Source organism: Podarcis pityusensis, assembly GCF_964106645.2.
Source record: "Podarcis pityusensis genome assembly, chromosome: 4".
In the NCBI taxonomy this organism is placed as follows: Eukaryota; Metazoa; Chordata; class Lepidosauria; order Squamata; family Lacertidae; genus Podarcis; species Podarcis pityusensis.
The window spans coordinates 57,845,122-57,872,782 of NC_138027.1; the positions used below are offsets into that span (position 1 = coordinate 57,845,122).

General features: G+C 40.6%; 2 long non-coding RNA genes across 2 annotated transcripts in view; both read right to left on the bottom strand.

Annotated features, from left to right (window-relative positions):
• Positions 1-1,685: 1,685 nt before the first annotated feature.
• LOC308476252 lies at positions 1,686-5,885 on the bottom strand. The gene is made up of 2 exons (XR_013985809.1): positions 3,813-5,885; positions 1,686-2,081 (listed from the first exon to the last, which is right to left on the bottom strand). It is a non-coding gene; the product is annotated as an uncharacterized lncRNA (long non-coding RNA).
• Positions 5,886-5,894: 9 nt separating this feature from the next.
• The window catches only part of LOC308476250, a 28,112-nt gene continuing 6,345 nt past the window's right edge, over positions 5,895-27,661 (bottom strand). Inside the window, exons 2-4 of the long non-coding RNA XR_013985807.1 lie at positions 25,390-25,533; positions 18,038-18,204; positions 5,895-7,575 (exon numbers count right to left, since the gene is read on the bottom strand). This is a non-coding gene — a long non-coding RNA (uncharacterized lncRNA). The remainder of the gene's footprint in view (positions 7,576-18,037; positions 18,205-25,389; positions 25,534-27,661) is intronic.

The window sequence follows — 27,661 nt, forward strand, 5'->3', positions numbered from 1 at the left end:
GTCATAATGCCAATGAGATTTGCTCCTTTGTATTGCATTGCAGCTGACTGTCATGGACGCAGTTCAGTTTTATATTACAACACGTTTTTTTACACCACATGTTCACAGCTGCTTTGGTTTGTTTTCTGCTTTGGTTTGTTTTCTTGGATTTTATTTTCTTTGTGGAAAGTGAATTTTTTCATATTGAGGAAAAATTGACTTTTGTTGGTACCCCAAACCACAGCAGGGACCTTCTAACTTCTTTGGGGCATTTTGGAGATTTGGACTTTAAATAAAATGCAGGAAGTGCAAAAATTGAAACATTTCTCCACAAGCTTGTCATATATGAAAAATGCTAAAATGTGGAAACAGATACTTTTTTGCAGATTAATCTCCTAGGGGCAACTGCATGCTATTTTCATAATAAAATTGTTGCCTAGAAGACCAAAGGGAGAGAGACAAATCCCCCAAATAAATCTTAAAGGTTGCCTAGCTCCAAAATCCTTGAAGTTATCTTTCTGTAAATTGGCAGGATTCATCCAATCAGAAAGTGCTATCGTTGCTGCATATTACATCCAATTCTAACATTTTAAAAAAGTTACAGATTGTGTTTTCATTTTGGAGGATTTTTTTTAAAGGTGCCCAGCACATAGACATAGACACAGAGACACACACAAAACCCCTAAAACTATTTGTAATTTGGCAGTCTTCCACTTTTGAGAGGGTACTATGTCTGCACCTTTCATCAAATTCTTCCAAAAAGAAAAACTACTTTGTATTTTTAAATATCCCAATAATAGTGAATGGGGGAAGAACTGTGATTTGGATTCGGCGCTTGAGTCAAATCAGACAGCTTCTGAGGTGCTTTGGAACAAATATTTCACTTTTCAAAAGTGCTAAAGGGAGCTCCAAACATATTAGTATGTTTGGGACGCTTCCTTCATTATAAATGTAACATATATGGCTTTCTGTTTTCTGAACGATATCTGTGTTTTGTAATTGTATTTGTTACCTGCTCTTTTGTGCCTTAGGCTCTGCTTGGGATGAAGGGTGGTTTTAAAAGATATGTATAAATGAATAAAACTGTATTTTATTTCCTTCCCTTTTTTTGCATTTATATCATCCTATCACTATGCAACTGGATGAGAGTCTGTGTAGCCGCATTCCATATACAAAAAAATTGAAACAACTTTGTGTGACTTTTTGTCAACAGGTCCCTTTTCCTAACTCGCCTTTCAAATGGGCATAAACAAAGCAATAACTCCATTAGCATCTAGTATCCTCTACTAGAGATGGATAGATCATGCTCTTTCTGGTTCATGCAAATTTCACATGTGTCTCTCCCCTGTCCACATTAATCTGCTTTTTTATATTAAAAAAATCTGCATAAAAATTTGTATTTAAATGCATCTTTAAAGACTTGTTTTTTAAAAAAGAATTATGCATGATTAAAATATATTTATCTCAAATGTCACGTTTCTAAATGTATTTTAGCCTAAAGCACATATTTTTCGTGTATTTTGCTATATTTTAAAGTCAAGAACTATATCACAATATGTGGATGACCTCAAAATCCAAAGGATGATTATACTTTGTTCTGCCTATTAGGAAGCTGTGGATCAGGTTAGTTTTTATTAGAATATACAGAAATCCCTAAATAACACAACAAAATAGCTGAAAAAGAGCAAACATTGGTGAAGACTGCATTAAAAATGTAATTTTTTATTTTCACAAAAACTTATCCTTACTCAACAGGGAAAGACAATTGTTGGGCCAGGGAAAGGCCAGGTGGTTCCTGGACCCTAATAGGCCCAACAGGTTAAAGTAAAATTAATATAATATTAGATGCAGGGGATAGTCTACTTTCAAATGTTCACAGTGTTTTTAGTTATGCTAAAAGTGAACTAAATTGTGTGTCTGAAGCTAACTGAATTCACACATCTTGGAGTAATCTATGAGGTTTGGTTCGCGTCACTAAGAAGATCCTATACAGAAAAGATGATCATATATCCAGGGTAGTTTATAGAAGAGCAAAGAAGTTATCTTGGGTTCACCTTCCATAGCTAGAAAACCATCTTTCTTCTGCAGCCTCCACGGTGGTACTGAAGCATGGCAAATAAAAGCATCATGCAGTGATATCAAACTTAACATGATCAGGCAACAGAAACAAATGTTTACAGAGCAAATTTGTTCTGTGCAAATGTAAAAAACAATGCCTCTCATAAGAATTCGAAAAGATATGATACCGCTTTAGACATTTTCATTTTTGGCAAAGTGTGATTGGCATTGCCTTTGATGTTGTTATGTATCCAGGAGGAATTTGGAACCGAGTAGGGTTTATAGGGGGTTGAAGATTTCTATTTTTAAATTATCCTAATAAAGCTTCAGGCACAAAAAGGAGGAGGGCTTAAAACAACAGTTCTGCTAATAATAATATTGGGCTGGATCCAGTCTCACCAAGTTAAACTAAGGCCCCATTGAAATCAATCTGAAAAGTAAGACCCATTAATTTCTATTGGGACTAAGTGCAATAGCTCAGTCTTGCCTCAACCCACTGCAGTTTTCTTTGAGTGTTATTCAACTATGCTTTACTCAGCATAGACCCATTGAAATCAATGAACATGATTAAGTTAGATCCACTGAATTCAGGGGGTCAGCTGTGAATAAAACTTAGTTTAATGCCACCCTTTATAACATTCCACCAGAGGCAATGTGTTTGGATATTAAGATTTCTGGAACCAGCTGTTAAGTGCTTAGACTGGTGGCGCATACCAACATGTACACAAGCTCGACATCCCAAGTCAAAAATGTTCCCTGGGTACTGAATAGATGCTATCACAATGTCACAGGGTAACACTGAGATAAATGCATGGAGCTTGGGTGCCAAATCACATTAAGAGAGCACAGCTGAATCCTGAGTACAATTGCTCAAAAGTGGTTCTGAAACTGGGAGCAGTAACTTGAATGAATTAATCAGTGAGACATAGTTAAAATAGGGCTGCCCCCCTTGATCAGATTGTCCAGTAGCTTGCTCAGGTAAAGGCTGTGTTACTGTAATAAGGAATGAAAATAAAATATTGAATATGGCTCTGTACCTTGCCAAGCACTCCCTTGTGATTAAATAAATCTGTAATAGTGATTATGTGTGATTCTGCTGGTGAGGCTACCAGATAACAGCTTCAGAAAGTGGTGGTTCTTGACACCCAAATAACAACTATTGTTGTATTTAATGTAATACCACCGTCACTGCTTGAGGTACCGTAATCAGTTATGCACGGCACCCGCAATATCCACACGTAACAGCTGCAATCCTGAACACTGCTGCTGGGGAGTATATTGATATAGTGATTTTACCCCTGATAGAACTATGCTAGGAACTGAATTAAAAATACACATTTTATAACAGTTACAAACTATGAAGGTTTAAAATATTTCCGTGTAACAAGCCAATGAAACACAAAGAAAACTGTAGGCTTCTAGCCTATTGGAACTGAACTTTACCAAGGCTTTTTATATTAATCCAGAAATTATTAATCTCAAACTGTTGCATTTGGCTTCTGTTCTAATTTGACAGTTATTTCCAGATGATTGTTTATTAAGTGTGCTCTCCATTCTCTCTTGAGCATAGGGATGTTGCAAGTATTTTGAATGCTCATGAGCAGGTTCAAAAATGAGCTGGCCTTTATGAAATTGGAATCTTTTTCATTTAAAAAAATTGAATGAATATCTCACTTTAACTTAACAACTTCTATCCTATCTATTCTATACCAGATGTCTACATCTGCTTATATTTCCCAAATTATAACAAATCATGCTTATCTATTGGCCCTTACCACATTCCAAGTGTTCTTCTTTCTTCAAATGCTTTGATATTTGTTATGTAGAGCACAAATAGAAATAAGCATATATGCTACATTTCATGGAGTGGAGATGTTCTGGAATGGGAGACAATCCTTGGATTGAAAATAATAAGCTATTTGATGGAGTCAGTATCTCTCAAACTGGAAAGTGCACAGTCTCTGGAGGCATCTACAAGCAGAGCATCCTTGCTGAAGCTGGGTGCTGCCTGGATGGCAGAGCTGCAGGAACCACATGGATTTTCCTGAGCTTCCCAGAAAGAAAGCAGAGGATAAATGTAACATACAACCTTTCAGAAAATATAAGGAAAAAATTATCAGTAAACACCAAATGCATCAAACGGGCTGGCAGCATGGATCTCCACCTCTCCTTTGCAGTTGAATACAAGCTTGGATTTGCAAACGGCATGTGAGTCATGGAGCTCACTTGTAAAGGAGGAGGACCATCTGCTAGTCATGAGCAGATGACAAATTTGATGCCTCAACACTGCTGCTTTTTCCAGATCTGTAAGTAAACACATTTTGTAACCTTGCTGATAACACTCTTCAAGCTTTCACTAATGGAAAAGTTTGAATTTATGCAAAGCATTGAAAAACATCTTATTTGAAATGCAGTTTTAAAAGCACCATCTCGGTTTTGACGGCAGAGATTGCGAACATCAGCCTCCTAAGTGGAACCTGTTTTATTCAATCCATGAAAAAGTTATTCAGACTGTGACAAAGTAACGCACACTCTATGGAGACTTCTGATTTTGGAAGGAGCTAGGTGTGCTCCCTTCAGGGTGCGCCTTCTCTAAAAGTCAATACATTCTCTTTTCAATGGTGCAGCTCTGACCTCTGCTGGCCACAGACTTTAAAGACAACCCCAAAGGGAATAAGGCTGACTTCTTTTGCGGTTTAAAGAAAACAAGCTATATTTGTATGAAACCACAGAATTCTAGTACTAGGACATCCAGTCCAATTCTCTGCACTAAGGCAGAGTCCTTTGCACCCAGACTTATTAGCCCACATCCACCAATTACTTTATCCCACATCCTTGGATTATTGCGGATTATTCCACAAGCAGAGTGCACAACCAATCAAGAGGCTCGATGCCAGTAAAAAAAAAGGGGGGGGGGAGAGGCGAGAACATGTGTACTCAATCAAATCCAGATGGCTCCAGCAAAGGAATGGTGCCATATGGCAACATGCCACAGGGAAAGGCGGACATACGCCCCCATGTCGGGTCACCTGCCAATTTAAAGAGGAAGAAACTAATACTACTTAATATTTACACATGTACATGTGCTTCATGCACACTGTCAGAGTAATCTGTGCAAACAGCTAGCCATTATTATTCTACTATTATGGCAGATGGAAACAGAAATGGAGATACAGCAGTTGACGACCACCCAGTTGTAGCAGGAGGGAAAGCTGACTTACTCTGTGGCAGGGAGTTTATTTGGGGCTGGAGCATTGGCAGGTATGCGCAAGGGGAGGGGAGAGCAGAAGACGCCAAGGACAGCCACGACAGCATTGACTTTATTCCTGGACTCTGCCATAATAGGGCTTCTATTGAGAGATACGATTGAAGGCAATAGGGCATGGATGCAGGTGTGAGTGGTTTGGTGGTGAGCATTTGCTCGGTGGGTGGTTGGGCATTGGGGCAATCCTTTGTTTTGGATGGAAGGGAGGTTGTAGTCTCTGCCTGCCCCTCCAAATGCTGGGGTATTTTGTTAAAGGGATCCGGGGGGAGTGGCCTGGGCCAGGGCCAGGGCCAAAGCACTCCCCCAGACAGTGGTCCCTGTGGGGGTCACCCTAATGGATGTAAGTCTTAGGAACCTCTGCCTGGATTGACCACGCGTCACTTCCGACGGGCGGGCTGGAAGTATTTAGATTGCCCCATGCCCAATTCAAGCCTCTTTTATCTGTATTCAATAAAGTTGTGGCCTGTTTTGACTCCAAACCAGTCTCTGTGGTCTCTCATTATACAGGTTGGGGTATGTAAGTCCTTCAAGAAGAATTGTGGATAAGCCGCAAGACTTTACATAATACTTGGATATAAGTATGGCAGTGTGTAGTATCAGGTTTAATAGAAATCTTAACGTAAGAATTGAACTCAGTCACAAGATTTCCCCAATGTGCCTCAAACTTGGCAAGTAGATTGGAAGATATCCAGAGTATCTGAGTGCCCAGATCTTGTGGCACAGCCAAGCAGCCTGGAGGCCCACCTTTTATATCTGTAGCAAAAACCTTCCCTTGTATACACTTGTACTAGCTTACACAACAATCCAGTCATTCCTCAAGTATTTCTTTTATAACACGTTAATGAGTGTGCATCTAATAGCGTGAGATTAAGAGTGTTCTGCTTTGTATACAAGTAGTCAGCACCTGTAATGGCAGGTCAAAGGGAAAAAAGGGAGGAAGTGCATTTTGAAAGACATGGAAGACTCCAGCCGGCATTCCTGCCCTCTGTCATGTGCCCTGCAGTGCTGTTGGGACCAGGCTGCAACAGAACAGGAAGAAACAGAAGAAAGGGGCAGAGTTGTGGGAACCAGGGTTGAAGGGGGGTGTGGAAACTCCCATTTCCACCCCAACTTCAGTCACTTTGCAAAGGGGAACAGGAATGCTGACTGTCCCCTCTGACCTTCCTGTAGAACAGGAAGCCTCAGTGGAGGCTTGGCAGGACTTTAATCAGCTGAAGTGGCAGCGATTGAACAGAGGCATTAGGTTGCAGTGTTGTCACCTAGGAGCAGATACAGTGGTACCTCTGGTTACAAACTTAATTCATTCCGGAGGTCCGTTCTTAACCTGAAACTGTTCTTAACCTGAGGCACGCCTTCACTAAGGGGGCCTCCCGCTGCCGCCGCCACGCCACTGGCCCACGACTTCCACTCGCATCCCAGGGCAAAGTTTGCTACCAGGAGCACCTACTTCCGGGTTAGCAGAGCTCATTACCGGAAGCGTTTGTAAGGAGGACGTACGTAACCCGAAGTTCCACTGTAATGCCTTTGCAGATGGGAACAGACCTATATGCCTTGACAGAGCCTGTGCTTATATTCCAGGTATTCTCACAAGGCAAGAGATCCTTACAAGTAGTGCCTCATCTATAAAAGCTTGGTGGAATGGCGGAGAAACCTGTTGGGACATCTTTGTCACTTCTGTTCAGTTCTGAATTTCTTGCCCTGCTCCTGAATCATGACTCCTGAGCACTGCATCTGCTGCGGAGCCTGTGCCGTTACTTGCCTGAATAAAGATCTCTTCCTTCCTTCCAAGTGCTATTCTCTGCCTGTATATGTTGCGGGGGAGCCAGGACATCACAAACCTTTGTTAATAAATGGGGGGGGGGGGGGGGTGGTTGGTTAGTGAGATGTGTGACCTGATTCTAACTAAGTATACCTAGGATTTTCAAACATGCCTTCTATACATCTCTGGCACACTTATAACAGGGCAACTAAGAACATCAGTGCTTTAAAAACCATCTAGTGTAGTAGGTCTGCCTTCCCTATTTTCCTGTCCATCACCTCTGAAAAAAACGTGTTCAAGCCAGGAATGGGGAACCTGTGGCCCTCTAGGTGTTGTTGGATTCCAACTTCCATCTTCCATGACCATTGGATCATGCTGACTGGGGCTGATGGGGGTTGAAGTCCAAAACATGTGTCGGGCACCAGGGTGGAGAAGGCTGGTTTAGTGTATAACATATTGTCTGCTCTCCATGTGTCTTTGGGTACTGTTGTTATCTTGGGAACCACCCTGAGACCTGCGGATATAGGGCAGTATACAAATTTAATAAATAAAAATATAAAAATATACAGTTACCGTCTCACACTTGTGTGCATGAAAAAGTTAACCTGAGCCCTGAACTCAAATTACTAGAGTGGGTGTGGCTTGGCAGGTTTGCAGTAGCCTCTCTTTTTCTCTTCCTGCTTCCTGCTTTCCTTGACAAAGGAGCCATGCAGCTTGGCTCCCAACTCAGCACATGCTGCAAGTGAACTGAATCTCTCCAGGAGGGGGGTTTTAAAGCCTGCATCTTTGCTAACCTGAAGATTGTGTGATTGTTTTTGTAAGGAAACCAAGTACTTTTCTTTTTAAGTTGTTTGGGACCTTTTTTCATCTTCACTTTACTGCCAGTATATAGAGACTTGCTTGCTGTAGCTTCTGGTAACTCTCTGAGTAAAGCATACACTTCTTTGCAAAGTTAAGTGTCTGTGATTTATTCTAGCCTAAGTATTTTCACTTGTTTAAAGACAAATGAGGGCAAATGTCCTCAGAGCAATCACCATTGTGCTTAACTCAGCTACTGGAGAGTAAAAATCTCCCTTCCAAACCTCTCTTCCAAACAAGAACATCAAAAATTTATACTCTGTGTGGAAAGAAAACCCAAGCTTTCATTGTTATTCACTGGAAAAGATGGTAAAAATTGGTCCCAAATAACTTTTAAATGGAAAGACAATTAAAATTATGTCTAAGAAATGACAATGAAAGAAGGAATTAGAAGGGGAAATGGTTGGTGGGTAAAAACAGTTGCTAAAAACATTTGAGAGGAAAATACCAATCTCAAGAAACACCAATAACACAAATACCTATGGGGTTTCTAAAAATATAAACAATAAGCAGAGTTGTACATAAAAGGTTAAAAGTCGCATTAGCATTGAAGTAAAGGGTAACTCTAGTTTTGAACAGGGCTTTCCAAGTACAGTTCCTCATAAATTAACAGTTTTTTTTAATTGCAGCTATTATACAACTGAAATTTGTTTGCACCAAAATGTTTCCTTTACTTTGTATCAGTCTGATAAGTGATTTGTTCCATGGAGGGAAAGCCTTTTATCACCATAGTCCAGATGTATATTCTTGGCAAAGACCACCAATTTAGAAGACTTTTTTCAGCTGAGAGTTTTTGTGTGTGTGTGTGTGTGTGTGTGTGTGTGTGTGTGTTAACATAGGCAGCTCAAAAACGTGTTTTCAAAAAATCTGCTTTGTTGCTTCCCCTTCCCATTCTTTCTTCCATCTTCCTCTGCTTCCCCTCACCCCTTCCCCCTCTTCTGGTTTCACCTATAAAGAAGCCGCCAAGGGAAGCATTTAAAATATTTCTGTACCCACTCATCTCCCCTGCTGTGTTGAATAGATTCTTGCAATAACGTTTCATGAACATCCTGAACATCCAAGGGTGTGTATTCTAGGACGTGCAGGGAGTGAGCTGCATCTGGGCCCTAGCACCTAACAGCCCAATCCTTCGCATGTCTGCACAAATGTAGACACCAAATGTCCTCAGATGTTCTATTGAGTTCTTTGGGAATAATTCCCAGGAAACATGGTGTGAGTTGTATCCTCGTCTCTTTGGCTATCAGCTTCCAGAAAATGAAATCTGAAATTACCTGTGATCTTCTTGAGTATTTTTGGTAAAAATAAAGACAGAATATGGGACTTCATTCAGGGAAAGAGCTCCAAACCAAGGTTCTAGATCAGGGGTAGGCAACCTAAGGCCCGGGAGCCAGATGCGGCCCAATCGTCTTCTCAATTAGGCTTGCGAACGGTCTGGGAATCAGTGTGTTTTTACATGAGTAGAATATGTCCTTTTATTTAAAATGCATCTCTGGGTTATTTGTGGGGCGTAGGAATTTGTTCATTATTTTTTTCAAAATATAGTCCGGCCCACCACATGGTCTGAGGGACGGTGGACCGGCCCACGGATGAAAAAGGTTGCTGACCCCTGTACTAGATTTTTTTTAAAAACCAAACATTTCATTTGTTTTAACAAGCATTATACAAACCCTTTTCTTCCCGCAGCCCAATATATTGGAGGACCCACTTTCCAGCTATATTTTCCAGTGCTAAAAAGTAAAACTGATGCAAAACTAATTCCAGTGACAAATGGCAAAAATGACCAGAAGAATAAAAAATCAGGAAGACCAAATTTTTAATAAAAAATGGGGAAAATTTATAATTTATCTTAAAAACCATTGTAAACAGTTACAATTGTTAGTAGGATTGGAATAACACTTGTAGTTTAATGGTGACTCTTGGATATAATGGAGATGTAAAAGATTAGGATTATTATAAAAGATGCAGGAGGAAATGATTAACAATAGGACCCACAAAGGGGGGAGGGAAGTCCAGGAGATTCTATGGAATCTTATCTTTATGTTGTATGTTGGATATGTGATTGTAATGTAAAACTGTAATTTGAAAAACCAAATAAATAGGTTTTTTAAAAAAATCCAGTGACAAACGTTGTTCTCTAGCATTCTCCACATTGACGATACTGGTTCATATATGAATTTTCCACACAGGTTGACCGCAGCATCAAGGGGTGATGTGTTTGTAAATGGGACATGGTAGATCAGGGCTAGTCAATGCAGTGCTCCCCAGAAGGGCTACAACTCCCAACATTCCGGCTGGGGCTGATGGGTGTTGGAGTGCAACAACATCTGGAGGGCACAATGTTTACTACCCTTGTTGCAGATCAAACAGTACCAACCAGAATTTTCATATCACCTTACGTTATTCCAAAAACATATGTTCCTCAATAAACTCTATCTGTACAACTATCTGTAGTTCATTAGATGTTGGTTGTGCCTTCATGTGTGAATCAGACTGATAACTTTGTAGATATGATGCCTTTATCTCTGAATCAAAATGTCTGCTTGTTCAGCAACTAGGTGTAGGTATATACAACCTCTAGAAACTAGAGAAGAATACATATCTGTTATCTGAGTGGTGTTGGCCTCTTTGCCTGCTTTCCTATCAGTTTCAATGGGCACCAGCCACCACTGGATGGAAGTGGCTTCATGGTATCACAGGGAGCAAGTCATTCAGTGCTAGACACAGCTAGATTTGGCAGTAAACAGGTAGACTGGGTTTCCTTTCACTTTATAGTAGGAGATTGTGTGCGTGAAGAAAGTGCACTTCTACAGGGGTCTAAATGCTCATTTTATGTACATCTGGGCATAAACAGAGCTATGGAACACAAACACACATGACCCTCCTGCTGCCTGACTGAGATAGCAGTGCAGTGAAACTGATGGAATGGCATTGGCAGGCTCCGGCCACCATAGCATTTCTGCACTGTCAGGCCTCCTGTGTCTTTTTGTTTTCTCACGGTGAGAAGCAAGAATTCCCCACTTCTGTGACTTCAGCTCCTAAGCAACTGCTTCAGAGGAAGAAGGGGGCTTGGGCATTCCTCAAGTACACTGTGGTGTTCCCAGGCATTCAGTGTTCCACAGGCCCAATATTCCTGCGCAGCCAGAAAGCGTTCCCACAAACTCCTGGAAAGAATGAGCAGACCAATTCAGGCTGCACTCTGTTCTGGAAACCAGGCATCACGGCAATAGTTAATGCAAATCCAAAGATTGATATTAATTATTATTATCATTAAGTCACTTTACTCATAAAACTGACTCAAAGCAACTTACAATAGAAACACTAAAACCAATTGCAATAAACATGATCAATAAATACTTAAAACAAAGAAGCACTTCTATACAAATAAAAGATAAGTCCAGCAGATCCTGCCCCACTAAAAGAGGCCACAAATACTTAGAATTGTAGAGTTAGAAGAGACCATGAGGATCATCTAGTTCAACCCCCCCCCACACACAACATAGGAATCCTTTGCCCAACTTGGGGCTCAAACCTACAACACTGAAACTAAGAGTCTCATGCTCTACCTACTGAGCTATATTAAAAACCATTCAAACTAAGGTCTGGGTGAAGAGGAAGCGCTTTTACCCAGTGCCTAAAATGGAGGAAAGACAATAAAGTACACTGGGATTGGGAGCTTCACTTTCTGCTTGCATTCCAGTGGACAACTGCCACAACTAGGGGCAGGTGGGGTTGAAGCCACTCATTGCCAAGTAACCATAAATCAATAGGTACTAGGAGGCAAGAATATTCAGCTAAAGGCAGGCAACCCCCCCACTGCAACCTTGATTCAGAACAGACTTAGACCATCTGAGTTATTCCAAAGAATACTTCTTATTAAAAAAACCCTCAAGCTTGTCTCACTAGATCTTTGGGAACTCAGAAGTATCAGCCGAGGGTAGCTCTGCACCCTCTCTTCTGCCTTCCCTGCCACCCACTTTCCCCATACGTAACATTTTAAAACAGAAACAAGCAGCAGGGGGAGCTGGGGAAGCAGTGTATGGGGAGTGTTCTTACATTTGCAATATCCTGGTGACAAAACAGACTCCAAGAGCTCTATTACTGTGACACATCCTGGGACCTATAGTTAATTCCTCTTAGATGAATAGGTTGAGGCAGGAAGAATTAGAAAGCATTGATTCCTGTGTTCTGGTTTACTCAACAAAGGTATTTGAGTCAAGTATGCTCAGAACCCTCCATTTTGAGGTGCTGGAAACATGCCAAGTTAAAGGTGGGCCCTATTTTCAGTCTTTCTTGGCACTAGCTTCCCACCTGCTGCCACAGGAAGGTTTGAAAAGGGGAATAGGAAACCAGAAGGAGAAAAAGCTAGGGACAAACCTTAGGTTGGAGTTTGGTGCTCAACTTGTAACTTTCCAAACTGATGGTGTTCATTTGTGTGTGTTCAAAAATTCAGTGCTATTGTTGAGCTTAGCCTTGAAGCTGCTCAATGTGGGCAGACTTCATAGCTCCAAGTGCATTGACATTTAAAGATCTGCAAGTACTTTGCAACCACCTGACCTAGTGGCCTGTGGCTGGTTTGCTTTGTGGAGGGCCAAAGTGAAGTCACAGTAGACTTTTATGCTGAACTCCACACAAGCCATGAAGAACAGTCCTGTTGATCAGGCCACAAGCCCATCTAGGATAGCATCTTGTTTTGTTTATGCATTTATTTATAGAATTTATATTCCACCCCTCATCACAAGTGATATTGGGGCAGATCACAATGTAAAAGCCAATATGGCAATAAAATATCATTAACACATCCATCTGTCATCTCTCTCCCAAATGCTCAAGAAGTTAATAAAGGCCCAGAAAAAGATAATAAAGGCCCAGTCTTCAGTTGGCACCAGAAAACTGACAAGAGTAGATTTGGATGCCTCTAGCTGCTGGTCCTGTTTGTTCTCACAGTAGCCAACCAGATGCCTATCAGAAGCCCTCACATGACATGAGAGCAATAACACTTTCACCTTGGTGGATATAAACAAAAAAAGAGTGATCCAATTGCCCGATCGCAGCAGCTACCATTGGTGATATCCCCACCAGTGATGCCCTGTGGAAACCCTCTGAACAGGTCATTTTGGAGATGGGGAAGAGATGAAGCTGGGACAGTGCAGGATCTGCCACCACATGCCAGCAAAGGGCCCAATCCGGGCCTCTTCATTGTGCCAGGCTGAGAGCTAGAGTAGGTAAGATGTCTCCCTCCCCCCCCCCTTCTCCCTATCCTTCCGCTTTGGCCAGCGCACACAGAAAGGCTGTGGAAGTGGTGGCGGCAGCAATGCTGCTCCATTAAACCCCACCACTGTGTGCCGAAGTCATCTAAATGGAAAATAAATAGATAAAGGGTAGGGATGTTGTGTGATGGCAAGATTGAAAGAGAGGAAAGGGTGCAGCGGAGTCCACCAGCAGCAGCATAAAGTTCAAGATTTGATGGTTCACTTGTGACTCACTAAGAAGAGCATAACCTACTGAATCACAAGCCCTCTTCCTTCTCCCTCCACCTATGTTTTCCTTGGCAATCTCCCACCTTGTAATGAATCAGGCTGACCCTACTCTAGGAAGCAACAACCAACAGCTTGAGGTGTTGTGGCCACAAGCTATACTGTCTGGTTCTCAGGAAGCTTCCAGAGTTCCAGGATTCACTATAACCCTCTGTGCAGCCCTCACTGGGTCACAGTGTGACAAGAAGTTCTGCAATGTTTCCAGCCCCACCTATCTGGAATATTTTCCTGGAGAGGCAGTGAGTCACTTCCTTGTTAGAAATCTCACACCAAATTCTTCCTTTTCACTTGTGCTTACAAGATATTATTAATATTCTCTCGCTCGCTCGCTCGCTCTCGCTCGCTCTCTCCCTCCCTCCCCGTATACAGACTTTTTAATCATCATATATGTCCACACTATCAACCACTGTGATAGACTTCAGTCCACATTAGATTACAAATCTTTCCACTAGCTGTATTTGAGACATCAGATTTTCTTACTTTCTGACAGTAAGAGCTGTTTGACAGTAGAATGGACTCCCTCAGGAGGTGATCAACTCTCCTTCCTTGGTGGTTTCTAAGCAGAGTTTGGCTGGCCATCTCTCACGGATGCTTTAGCTGAGATTCCTGCATTGCAGGGGGTTGGACTAGATGATCCTTGGGGTCCCTTCCCACTCTACAATTCTGTGATTCTATGATTCTATGAACTCCTATGCAGCTACTAGGTGGCTCCACTAGGTGGAGCTAATAGATTAACCCCAATACAAGGCATAGGTTTACTACAAATCCATGAAAAGTAGGCACTGCATTTTCTCAATTTGTGTTGGTTGAGACTTTACGGGTAGAAAGAGGCAGAAGGAGGGGAATCAAAACAGCTTTGCATGCCAGCTCTGTTGGCCTCCCCATCTTTGATAGTGTCAGCTTTACTCCCCCCCCCCACCTGATATCCATGTGAATCAAGCCTAAAATACTTCACTTAGTTGCACCTACCTAGAGAATGGGCTCAGAAAGAAAGAAGAATCGGTGGGGCAAGAGGAGAGTAGGGAGAACCAGGCAGTTCTTACACATCTTACTGCTGCTAATCTCCTTTCAAAAGAGTCAAATATAAAGTCATGTTCTTTCTTGTGAAAACATTACTAGCCTGTGGGTGTCAACACAACCTTCATTTCCAAGAAATCTGTTGCAGCCCACAGTGAGTCTAGAGAAATTACATTTTGATGACAGCGAAGACAGACTGCGAGCAAAACATTGCACACTTAAGCTGTGTAACAGCAAAAATCTTGTTGGCTTTTTTTTTTTAAAAAAAGACCATTATCTCCTGTTCTAAAAAGAACTACAGCAAAACAAGGACCAAAGGTGCATGTTTTCAATTTTTGCTTAGACCTTGACAGATATCCTTCTCTTTTTTCAGTTGCTATTCATTGAAAGGAAAAACCTTTCCTTCTCGCTTGGATGAAGAACAGCAAATACCATTGCTCAGCTGCTGTTTCCTTTTACATGCTATGTATTATGTAATCAACTTACACAATCATCTCAGCTATAGCAAGTTAGGAGATAGCAATTCACCAAAACAACTATACAAATACTTTGAATGGAATGAAGCTTTGCCGCAATAAACTAAACTTGTGGAGAAGTATTGGTGGACACACTCAATTTCATGTATAGAGTTCAACAGTTCACAATATCAGCTGCCAGGGATTACACACACACACACCAACCCTGCTGAAGTGAAACTGGATTTTTACTCTGATGTGTGCATGTGTGTATCTATCATCTGTCTACTTATTTATCTAGCCAGCCTTCCTTTGTAATATGCAGCTTCCAACCCACTATCTTGAATAAATGGCTGATTATAGTACACATAACTGAGTATCTAATATGCATGGCTCAATATCTACTCTGGCATAGTGCTACTCATGGTGAACTTTATATTCTTATTTTGGCATACTGCTGTCTAGATTACTTGAGTTAATCTGTAAAGGACTCATCAGTCCATGATCCCACTAGAGAACATATGGAGAACTGATAATGGTTAAGGGCAGCTTTCACCAAATTAGTGCCCTCCATAAATTTTGGACTACAAATCCCATCTGTCTCTCCCTCCAGCCAGCACACTGGAAAGCACCAGACTGGGGGAAGACTGGCCTAGGACTTCCATCCCCATGTTAAGAAAATGCATTTAGTCATGATGTTCTTTCTTTTTCCCCCTATAGGAAATAGCATTGTGATAACATAGCAAATTAACTGTAATAAAAGCAATATCAATCACTAAACTATACTACATTTTAGTAGGGTTTTATTTATTTATTTATTTTGCCTCTAATGATATGTCACAGGTGGTACTTTAAAGTCCTATTTGACTCCAACATTTATATATTTTTCTCCATTTACACCCATGTGTGTGTAATACACACACACACACAACAACGGATGATCGTACTTCAATACTGCTGACAAAGTGAGCTCTAGCCCAAAAAAGCTTATGCCGTAATGAAATTGGTTATTCTTTAAAGTACCACAAAACTCTTTGATTTGTTTTGGTGCCTGCAACAAACTAACATAGCTAACCCTCTGAAAATTTAACCTAAGACTCATTGCAGCATTACAGATTCATCGTGAAACACACAATGGCCCCGTTCAAGTGTTTGCGTTGTGTGTGAACTCTGCACATGAAGTGGGAGTGTGAAGATGAAGGCATGAGCTCCTCCTCCTAACTCTGCACCGCGAGGGGAGACTCCCGGGCTCCTCTTTGCAGATAGTCATGCTTTTGGATGGCAACAGGAGCAACGATGGAGGAGTGGAGCTAACACACTCATCCCCACGCCCCACGCATGTGGAGCTCAAACACAATACAAATGTTAATAGGGCTGATATCACCGACTAACACTTAACCCATTTTAAATGAATCCCAATAGCAGTATTTAGAAAAAGCCAAAAAAAGAGTAATAATTGAAAATACCAGTAAATTATTTTAAACCACAGTGCAGTTTACAGGCAGAAATGCATAAAGCACAGTAGCCATGGCCATACAGCGTACACTAATACCCAGAGCTTCACCCACCCCATTCTTCTCCTCTCCCTCTAGCCAAGGTGGATTCCATCAATGTATATCACAAAGCCTGGGATGCTCAGAACCCATCTTTAACCCAAACATGCATTTGGGGACCATTTCTTCATTGATTTTACCATATATTGTATGGAGGCAGCACTGTTGTTGTGATTCACCTTAGATCAGGTTGCAACTTAGTAATGGGTCCCAACCCATCAGCTAATAGTCTGCAGTGATGGGCAGTGGCTTTCCAAGGGTTTCAGACCAGAATCTTCCTTAGCTGCACACAGATATGCCAGAAATTGAACCCAGGGCCTTCTGCATGCCACTGAGCTACAGTCTTGTCCTCCCTTCCTGGTTCTCTCATGTACAACACAAATGCATGATTTTCAACAAGCAGTGCAGTGTCTATAGGAATATGCCCACAAAGAGCAATGTGGAAACTCAGGGGCTATGTAGTATTATTCTCCTTTTGATTTTGCAGACACTCCTTGTGAATTTTATCCTGTGGGAAGGTACAACAATCTGCTACACTGAAAGTGTCAGCCAAGAATATATATTTATATAAAAGAATAGCGCTTCTTGCAGGACACAAATAATGCTTTAGAAAACAAGATTCCCGACAAAGATTTCTCAGCCAACACCACTAATGTTCACTGTGTCTGACAACGGAATATTGAAGAAAGCAGATAAACACTTTCCAGACATTATTTCAAACTGGAAAGCAAATAGTTATCAAGAGGCAAGAAATACAAGGACAATAGGGATGGTTACAAAACATCTTCCACAGGGGGAAAAAATTGTTCAGCTTCTGAAGTTCAGATTGACTGATGGCATCATCAGCACCCTCGTGACTTTGCCTATGTGTGGATCTGCATAGGCACCAATTCATTGTTTTAAAATACTTTTCTTAAAAAGAGAAGGCTCAGATTATTATTTTTGGAAAGAGAGAAAATGGCCAGGAGCTGAAGGAGCATCAAATGTGTCCAGGCCAGCCAATCAAAACTCTGTTTCTCTAAAATGAAACAGAAGGGGAGGAGCAACCAGAATGTGGAGAACAAACACCGATAGATCATAAAAGAAAGTGTTGGTTGCATCCTCCACCTAGTACCAATATCAGGAACAGAGGAGAAAACTGCCAGTCTGGTTATCCCTTTACAGATGTGGCTTTGGCTCTCTAGATAGTTCAATCAGGTCTATCCTTTTGGAGATGCAAAATCAGTTCCAAGATGCTGAGTTTCCACATACTGCTGTCTTAGCCATCTATTTCTGATGGTACCCTCCATGACTTGAGATGCCTCAGATTTGTACATAGCACTGGAACGTTTTGGGAGAAGCGCTTCTCTTTTTCTGTTACCAAAGACAAACAGCTGTATCCATGGTGAGTGCTTTTGGATGCATGTTTATTGAGGATGGGCACTTCTCATACATGAATGTTTATTGCAGCATCCACACATTGCCACCAGCATCAAAATGGCAGCCCAACAGTCCCTGCCTCCTGTTTATTCCAAAGTCACCCTGTCTGTGGAAAGTCAGGAAAGTTGTTAGTGACCTACCTGCATTATCTGAAGGACCTGTTTGTATTCTTAAGCACCATCTGGATCATATGGGTCTCACAAGCAACATTAGTAACTTTTTCTTAGAAATGAATCCACCAAGCACTGCCACCAATGCTTTGCATGCAGATGGTCTTGGGTCCAATCACTGGCATTCCTGCCACTTTCTGAAACAAGAGGCAAACCGAAATATAGCCATCCTTTGAAATTTGCGCTTCTCTGAATTTTGCAATGCAATTCTTCAGCCATGTAATTATATATATATATATATATATATATATGCATAAAGTGTGCATATAAATGCATATATTTATGAAAATAGCATACAAAATGCATTATATCAGCAAAGGCTGCTTTCAAAAATGTGTATATTAGTGAAAAGTGCATGTAAAATATGCTTATTAGAAGAAATTCACAGTAAAATGCTGTATTTTTAATTGATTGGTGGAAGGAAAAAACACAGCTCTATTGTAGTTTTATAAACTCCACTTGTTCTTCAGCTTTAACTCAACTTTTTACAACCCAAAAGTATTTAGAATACAATTTAGAAACAACACTAAGCAACCTAATTGGTTTAAAATTATTTGGATCTGTCTTAGAACCTCTTGTGAATAGGCACAATATCTATTTGCTGTCTCCTAGGTGTTTTCCCATGGAATGATCGTGGTAGTAGACTGTCTAAAAAAAGAAGGGAAGTAAGCATGCCAATGCAATGAAGTAATTTTATTGTCAATAACATTCTTACACCCTCTTATCCCTTATCAAAGCCCAAAATGTAACTGAGCTTTTTCCAGGGCTGCTAAACCTAACTCCATCCATGACTGCCATGTGTGCTCATCTTTTTTTAGGTTGCAATGCATTTTATACTCTCCACACAAATCTATACTGCAGCTGATATTTTCTAAATTATCCTCCTGCCTCAATTTCCTTATTGCTGCTGTTGCTAAAGTGTGCTTCTGAGCAGCACATGCACATCAAACCAAGCTTGTTTAATTTATTTAACTGGGTAGGCACCTTTAGAGATAAACACAAAGGGCTTAATTTCATGTGCTTTTGTGCCAAAGATTTCCAGGGGGTTTGAGTAAGTCAAAAATTGTTCTTACAGAAATAACATCCTAGGAAACATTAAAAATGAGTTTATTGCTTCTTGCACCGCTCCAATTGCAGCGCAATCTTTTGTCTTCTTGGACGATCAAATTATCTAAAGGAACTATCACTAGATGCTTTAGACCAATTGATAAAATAGTTAACTGGGTTCACATGTGACCACTCTCTGGGCTAATAAGAACTTTCAAGTTCTCAAACTAAGAAGCTGCTGGTTGTGAGAATCATAAATCACTCTTATCCTTCAATCCAATATATGTATATAGATCCATTTCTGGATATTTTCCTGTCCCATTATAAACACGCAGATGAAACTTAAATGAAAGGGCAAGAGGAAACTGGCCTGCTTTATTAAGATCAGGGTTTTTGAAGTTCTGATGAACGAAAAGCTCAACGTTTCTGATGCATGACCCGTTTTCTGATTGAACTTTGGATATTCTGCATGGAGACCAGATGCTCCATTGAGCTCTGGCCCTTTCCATTTCTTCTTAAGTTGCAGAATGCCCACAGGTGTCCGATAATCTCCACCCCCTAATGCTCTTTGCACATCCTTGTTTAACAAAATTCTGGCCTTTGAATCCTACTGCTACCTGGTGTCTTCATCCAACTCCTAGCCACAAAAATATTTGTCCAATGAGACTTCTAAGCTTTAGCACCACTCTTGAGTTTTAGCAGATGCTATCCATGTGGCAGCTACAATCTTACTTTTAAAATGGGATTCCCAAGAAGACAAGGGCCCCATTCAAAAGTTCTCCCCCTCATACAATAAAGGGGAGAGTGGGAACATAATAGCTAGGTCTGCCCTCTCTTTGCCATCTCTGCTGCCGGCTTCACCACAATCCACATACTGGAGGGCAGGTGTCTGCAGCAGAGAGTCCGGTGTACTCATGGAGTCTCCTCACCTGGTTTATAACCCTGCGTGATCAGACCTTCAGATTTGAACACACAGAAAACAATCAAATTGGATAGCTCAGTTGGTAGAGCATGAGGCTCTTAATCTCAGAGTCATGAGTTCAAGCCCCACACTGGGCAAAAGATTCCTGCATTGAAGGGCATTGGACTAGATGGTCCTCATGGTCCCTTCCAACTCTACAATTCTGTGATTCTATGCAGAGGCTGAAGAGACACCATGGAGGGGGCAGAGCTAGCTAGGATGTCTGCACTCTCCTCCCAAGCATGCCTGAACAGGACTAAGATGTCAACATAGGACAATTCTATTGTCCAGGATCTAGGTTTTTTAAGGGTGTGCACTGATTTTGAGAATACTCATCACCCTTAACTGAGCTTTGGTGAACCTGTTCTCAAAGCGCCACTGGCTGGTACTGGCAGAAGCACCACACATGAATGCGCAGATAGTTGAAAGACATATCACCTTACTCAAATATCAGCTTTGATACTTATTTTATTATCTTCCAGATGCTCTTTCCAGTAACCTGGTTACTGTAAAGCTGAACCTTCAGAAATTGCTTTCTGAAAATTAAAGGAAGGATCACTGGCCATGCAGTGGCAACCCAATACTTCTTTCAATCCAGTAAGAAAAATACAGCTCACTAGGAAGGTCAAAAGTTAAAAGGAAAGCAACATTAAAGAGAATAGATACAACTTTTCTATTTGCTTTAACCTTGTGTGAAAAGCTCAAGGCAATCTCTGAACAAGTGTATTTCAGATCTTTTTCTTGACTGACATTTATTAGGTGCATTTGTCAGCAAGCACAAAATAGAAGAAACATGATTCTATGATAGGTGCTAGGAATCTGTTTACCACCATCAGGGAGATGTTGGAATGACTTTAAGGAGAGTTTATCATCACTTATCTTTGTGGTCTCATAATAATTTCACTTACCTTTTTATATCAGTTTGTTATAAAGATAATTTAAGGAAAGATAGCATTGCTATCTTAATAACACCAATGTTCTGGCATGTTCTATCAAATCTTATGCACGTAACACTATTCCCAAATAAAATAAGCTGTAGCTTATGATTGGCTGCAGCTGCAGGTGAGGGCTTCTCCTCCGCCTTTCTCCAGTGCCTCAGTGGTTTCTTAAAGAGACAGCTCCTTACCCTAATTTGGAGTTTCTTTAAACCTTTGAATTCACCCCTCCATCCCACGTCTCTTCTAAAATGTGCAAAGATCTTTGCACACAGTTGTATCTTCAAACATTCTGTTGCCGCTTACTTGCTAGGATATGTGGATTGGGAAAGTATCCCACATTGGTATTAGAGGTCTAGCAACACAAACCTAACCATTTCTACTCAGAAGTAAGTCCTATTGAATTCATTGATGCTTACTGCCAGGTAATGGGATTAGGATTGCAGCCTACAACAGGTTATCTGACCTTCCTAAAGCTTTTGAATCCCTTGCTTTCTACATTTATTATACCTTTTGGGACTCCTCTGCTTAGCTCATTTCTTCTAAAATTTCCAAAGAGTTTTGCAATGCAGGTGTGTTTTTATACACTCTATGACCGGATCAGTGGGATATGACACTGACATTAGAAGTCTAGCAGCACAAACCTAGCTATGGCTACTCAGAAGTAAGTGGTATCTTCTTCACCAAAAAAAGTTGCCATAAGGAAACCTTACCTTTGTCGATCTCCTGAGATGAAAAGTTTATGCAATGCTTGATTTAACCAATAGATGTGTCTGTATACTTCGCAGTTCCTGGCAGGACATGCGGCTGTTAAAAGTTGGAATTTGAGCTGTGTGGACATTTGTGCGACTAGTGGTTTAAACACTGTGGCTGGGATTTGGGTTTGATGAGGCCCTAAGCTACTGAAGGTAATGGGGCCCTTTATATGTCCACCTGTCCTTTGTCAACAACAAATTGTCACTGTTTTTTTTGGTTGAATATATGCTATATGCAAATTTATGGACCTAATAGGTCCATACACAACACAAAACACTGTTGCTGTATGTAAGTTTTATTTTATTTGTTTTTTATCTTATTTTTGGAAATGTACATCCAGTTTTTTTCCCTTTAATTTTTTTTTGGGGGGCCCAAGAGAGTGGGGCCCTAAGCTATAGCTTATTTAGCTTATACGTAAATCCGGCACTGTATATGCCCAATTAGATGATAAGGCACTTCCTCCTTCACACCATTGTATGGGCATTAGGTGTCTGTCATTCAGATGTGCATTATAATGAAAAAGTCAGTCTTTACTGGATGTACATGCCCACCTTATTAGTTCCTGATTTACCAGGAAAATCTGAGCATGAATGGCTGTTTTCGTGCGCTGTTATTCCTTGTTGGATAAGAAGCTGCATCTTTTATCCTGTTTTATTAACTTAGCAGTTATGTGGACTGGAAAACTTCAGGTGACAAATATAGATAAGCAGAAAATGGAATAAAAAGTGGAACTTTTTGTACTACCATTATCTTGAAAAAAACTTGAATAAAATATGCAAGGCCTGCTGAACGCGAAGTTAAAACATGGAGTGATGTACCTTTTTCTTTCATTTCTATCTTAATAAATATATATAGTTGCAAGCAACAGGGTGTGGGTGTAGCAGCTGGGGCTGCATAAGTGCAGCTCCTTTGAAAAAGCTGCAAAACCCTGCCAATCTGCTCCTTGAAGGGGAAGGGGGGGTCTAACCCCTCCCTCTCTGCCTCAAACAGTCAATCAGTGCACTTGATTCCCATAAAAAGTGAGTGAACAAAATTTGGCAATTCCAGTGTGAGGGACTAGTGTGGAAGCCATCATCGCTTAAGTAATGGCTGATACAGCACTGATGCAATTCAGGATAATTCTGCCTGAAGAAGCCTCATGATTCATTGACTTGCATGTTGACTGGTTGCACTTTCAAATGCTCAAACGCTATACAAAACAAATGGACATGAAGTCAGACCTAAGTTGGAGCAGGCACTCCTGACTTTCATGTTAACATTCACTTTTCAGCTCCTTCAGGTCATACACACAGACATAACAGAGATATGATGCAACATTATATTGCAGGATCTGACCTGTCTATATACTAATGTAATTCCAAGTTGCTCCATGCTCATGTAGACACCATTATCACGCAAAAAAGAAGTGCCAGCAGACTTGAGGCAACCCCAAGGTACACATAAAGTACAAAAAACAATTGTAGAGCTCTCGCCCTCACAGAGTAAGACCGGGGTGTGTGGATCTGACAACTGAGTGGAAGGGAGACTAGAATGGACTGCCTGGAACATGAGGACAGAGAAATATATATTAGTAGGAAAAAGCATCTCCCTGATTGGATAGATAACTTCCTGTTTTGCACTGGAGAAACTAATTTAAAATGTCGCTAAGAACAGAAGTGAGATCTTCCCAAAGACATGGATAGAAAAATCAATTATTTTAATGTAGCTGTGACAGGGTATAAGTGCCTCTACCACACACCTTTTAAAAATCCAAACTTGAAGGGGGAAAACCAACCAAAATTGCAGAGATAAGAAACCCCAATAGCCCAATGAGGGCTGAGCAAGCCAAACAGATGAAAGGAATGTAGTGATTTGAACCCTGCGCAGGAGCACTTCCCACCATTTTTTTTAAATGATTTTTTGCAGGACAACACTTGTTATGATCTAAATTATTTCTGCTTCCTTTTAAAGTACCAGAAGCATTTTCCCTTGGGACATACTATTCACTATAGTTTGCATTGCGATAATTAAAGCAAAAGCACGTACAAAATTCTATATTTTACCCATAACTATGCAGTTCAGCGCTAAGGACAGCAGGTCATTTGCACAACATATTTATACCTCCTGCTGAAAAGTTTTGGGAAAGAATAAATCTTCTTAGATAGAGTGAAACATAAGAACAATCAGCAATTCTATCATAGTGAAAATATATATCACCAAGAAGGGTGCCACATAAATAATTTTTTTCTCCGAAGAACTATGTACAGTACATGGTAAAAGCCATCCAGATAAATTGCTTTACTTCAGCAGAGAGCTTCACTAAACATGACAACTGAAATGGATATATGCCAATCATCTACCCTGCTGCTGAGCAGGTTCTCTGACTAAGCTGGCAAATTGACACATAGGGCAGACCACACCCTTGATTCAGTTTTTGCTCCAGGTAGAGGAAGGGCTGCGTGGGTGTTACCTTGTTGTCATAGTCAGATCATTTCCTGGTGAAGTTTGGACTTATGGCTCCAGTCTTCCCCTTGTAAGGGGTGGTGGAGAGATGATGGTATGTTCCCAGAGACTAAAGGAATCCAATGGATTCCTGAATGCCCTGGAAGATAGAGCAGGTAGCCCTGTTCAAGCTCTTGCCCCAGTGTGGGGCTTGACAGGGTTGCCCTGAGAGTTTCCGGCATTTGTACCTTGGTATACCAGTGAATTAAGGGCAATGAAACAGTTGGGACAAATTACAGTATAGTATAGTATAGTATAGTATAGTATAGTATAGTATAGTATAGTATAGTATAGTATAGTATTTATTATTACTACTGCTACTACAAAATCATGTATAGAAATCCTAAAAGCTCTGCATACATCACATTTATATATACAGTATGAGATGTCCAAAATGTGTTGGATATTAAACTTTCTCTCCTACCCCTGTGTTCCCTACTGCCCACCCTCATTTTTCTGAGGTTTCCCATTAAAGATAAAAAGGCAATGTCCCTCATGTTCTTTCTTTGATAAACAAACAGCATCCCAGTAATCAAAGGTTTCAAATGATTTTCTTTCATGAGAAAATTTCGAAGGAGCAAAAATGATCTTTATTGGAACTGGTTTAATGCCAGTGAGCTGGAAAACCTATTGCATAATGGAGAGTAGCCTTCTGACTCACTAATTAATGCTCTTAAGCAGATCTGTTATAGAACTACTGCACAACTTCACTTTTCAGTTTCTGGAATAAAGGTCTTTCCTCCTCTTGTTTCACCCTTGTGACCCAGCGATGCTACCAATTTTCTTTCTGCTCTTATGAGGTCACAGTTTAAGTATAGCCACAACATGATAGCTGATAGCAAATCCCATTGTCATTTCATCTTTTTCTAGCTTGTTTCCTCTCAAGTAAATAAATATATGTGATGAGAATGAAGGTCCCATGGTTGCAGATCACATAAGATATTATTTACACATTCAGTAATCAAGCAATAACCATGATTTCCACATCAGTAAAAAGGTGTGAGCCTACTATCAGTATTGTTATTTTCACTGAAATCCTTTCAAATCCTTTGGTTTTTCAAATACCTCAACCTGAGCTTAAGAAATACTCATCTCCGTAATTAAAGGTAGAAAACAGATTCAAGGATGTGCTGCAAACTCACCAAATGAAGAACAACATTTATTTTCTATAGTCTTGTGGTTTCTGGGCCTAGTTTCAGGCACATTCATGGGTTTTGGAAATGGTTCCTCAATAGTTATTCTGACTTTAATGAGATTGTGGCTGAAGTTTTCTTTGGTGGTTTCATCTGGACAAAAAAAAAGATAGAGATATATGTAGAGGAGTTAAAATATTTCTAGTATTTTCTTGGAAAGGAGATGAGTGAAATGAAATGTTTATGATTTGCAGCCCTTTATTTTTCTTGGGATGTATTCAGTCTTCAAATTGCTAAATTGAAATCCATTAAAGTATTCACATTTTGCTGCAGCAAACTGATTCTTCTGTCCAATAATTGTCACCAGAGTTAACATACGTTCTAATATTCAGGCATTCAATTGGAGCACTTTACCTGCATGTGCAAAACAAGGTCTGCAAATGCCAAGGTCTTTGCGCTTCGTCTCCTTTCCTTTCAGCCTTTTTAATACTTCTGTCCTTGGTATGTTTGTTTACAGCTGTCAGTGAAAAGCAGCAACAAGCAGTCATTAACAGGACATTTTAATGCTGCCTAGGGAAACCACAGTTGCTTCTACCATTAGCCTTTCTATAAAACAACGCAACATTAAAGGTAAAGGTACCCCTGCCCGTACGGGCCAGTCATGTCCCTGCATAAAACAGCACGAAATCCTTAAAGCTGTGGGTACATGTGAAGCTGAGTCAAGATAAGGTTTCATTTTAGCAACAAGGTTGAAGGTGGCCCTTGTGAAAGCTAAAATGGATATTGTTTCCCCTAATGAGGCCACAAAATCTAATGAACTGCTGACATTCACAGTGACTGTTGCATGGATTTATGTAGCACAGCAATGGAAGACTTTGAAGGATTCAAGTTTAAATCTGTGGTATGGAAACTTATGGGACCCAGCTAGGGCTGAAAAGCTTACTCATCAGCTAAAGCTCATAAAAGTTTTACAAATCATTAGAAAATTGGACACAACCCACCCGCTGCATATCTTTTCATCTGGAAATCAGGTCAAGTGGCAATGCATACTGCTGCCTCCTTAATACTAATGCTAGCACATTTTGCATTTTACAGAGCAGGATAGTGAACCTGAGGTCCTCCAGATGTTGTTGGCACTACAACTCCCATCAGCTCCAGGCAGCATGGCCAATGAGAATTGTAGAAACAATCAATTTATGTCAATGTATAGGTATTATTGTTGATTAAATTATAAACCAACTACAGTGGTACCTCAGGTTAAGTATTCGTTCCTGAGATTCGTTTTTAACCTGAAACTGTTCTTAACCTGAAGCACCACTTTAGCTAATGGGGCCTCCTGCTGCCACCACACCGCCGGAGCACGATTTCTGTTCTTATCCTGAAGCAAAGTTCTTAACCTGAAGCACTATTTCTGGGTTAGCAGAGTCTGTAACCTGAAGCGTATGTAACCTGAAGCATATGTAACCTGAGGTACCACTGTACTAAGGAAGGCATTCTATTTCTTGCTATAGATATGATAGATTGGTTTTCAAAAATATATTTTGTGTGTGTGTGCGTGCACATGTGTGTGCGCGTGCCTTTGGTTTAAGGCAACTGTTAAGGTGCTTACAAAATCACATACGCCAAAATGCATGGAAAGTTGTAATCAAGGTGTATAATTCTGACTCTGCATTAAATACACTGAGAAGTTTCTCATGGAGCTTCTACCAAATGAGACCAGATGATACCATATATCAGAGGTATCCAACATGGTGCCCACAATTTTGTGATCCATTTCTCCTTTCTGACAGCCATGTTGTGTTATGGCATGCACCCATGGCAGCCATTTTGTGCTGTGACATGCCCCACTGCCATTAATTTGTGACCGGTGTCCATGGCACTTTCCCAAAATTCCAAATATGTCCACTGGACCAAATATGTGGTGATCCCTGCTATATATTCTCTCCTCACTCCAAATGCTGGCCCAGGCAAACGGAATATTGAGAGGATGGAAAAAATCACACTTTGAATTCAGAAGCCCTGCTTCCCTCTTCCAGGAAGTCAGAAGAGCACTTCCCTGGACACTGCAATGAAGGGAAAGAATGAAGGATAAAATTTGGAAGAAATAAGAAGGTATTCTCATGCCATTCCAACTGTTCTCCTCAATTCTATATATGCAGTTCAGTAACCTGGTCACAACTAAATCTGTAATTCTAATCCAGATTTATTTATTTATTTATTTTTTTAAAATGTAACAGACCTCTGAAAGAAAATAATAAAGACATATTGTAGGCGATTTTCA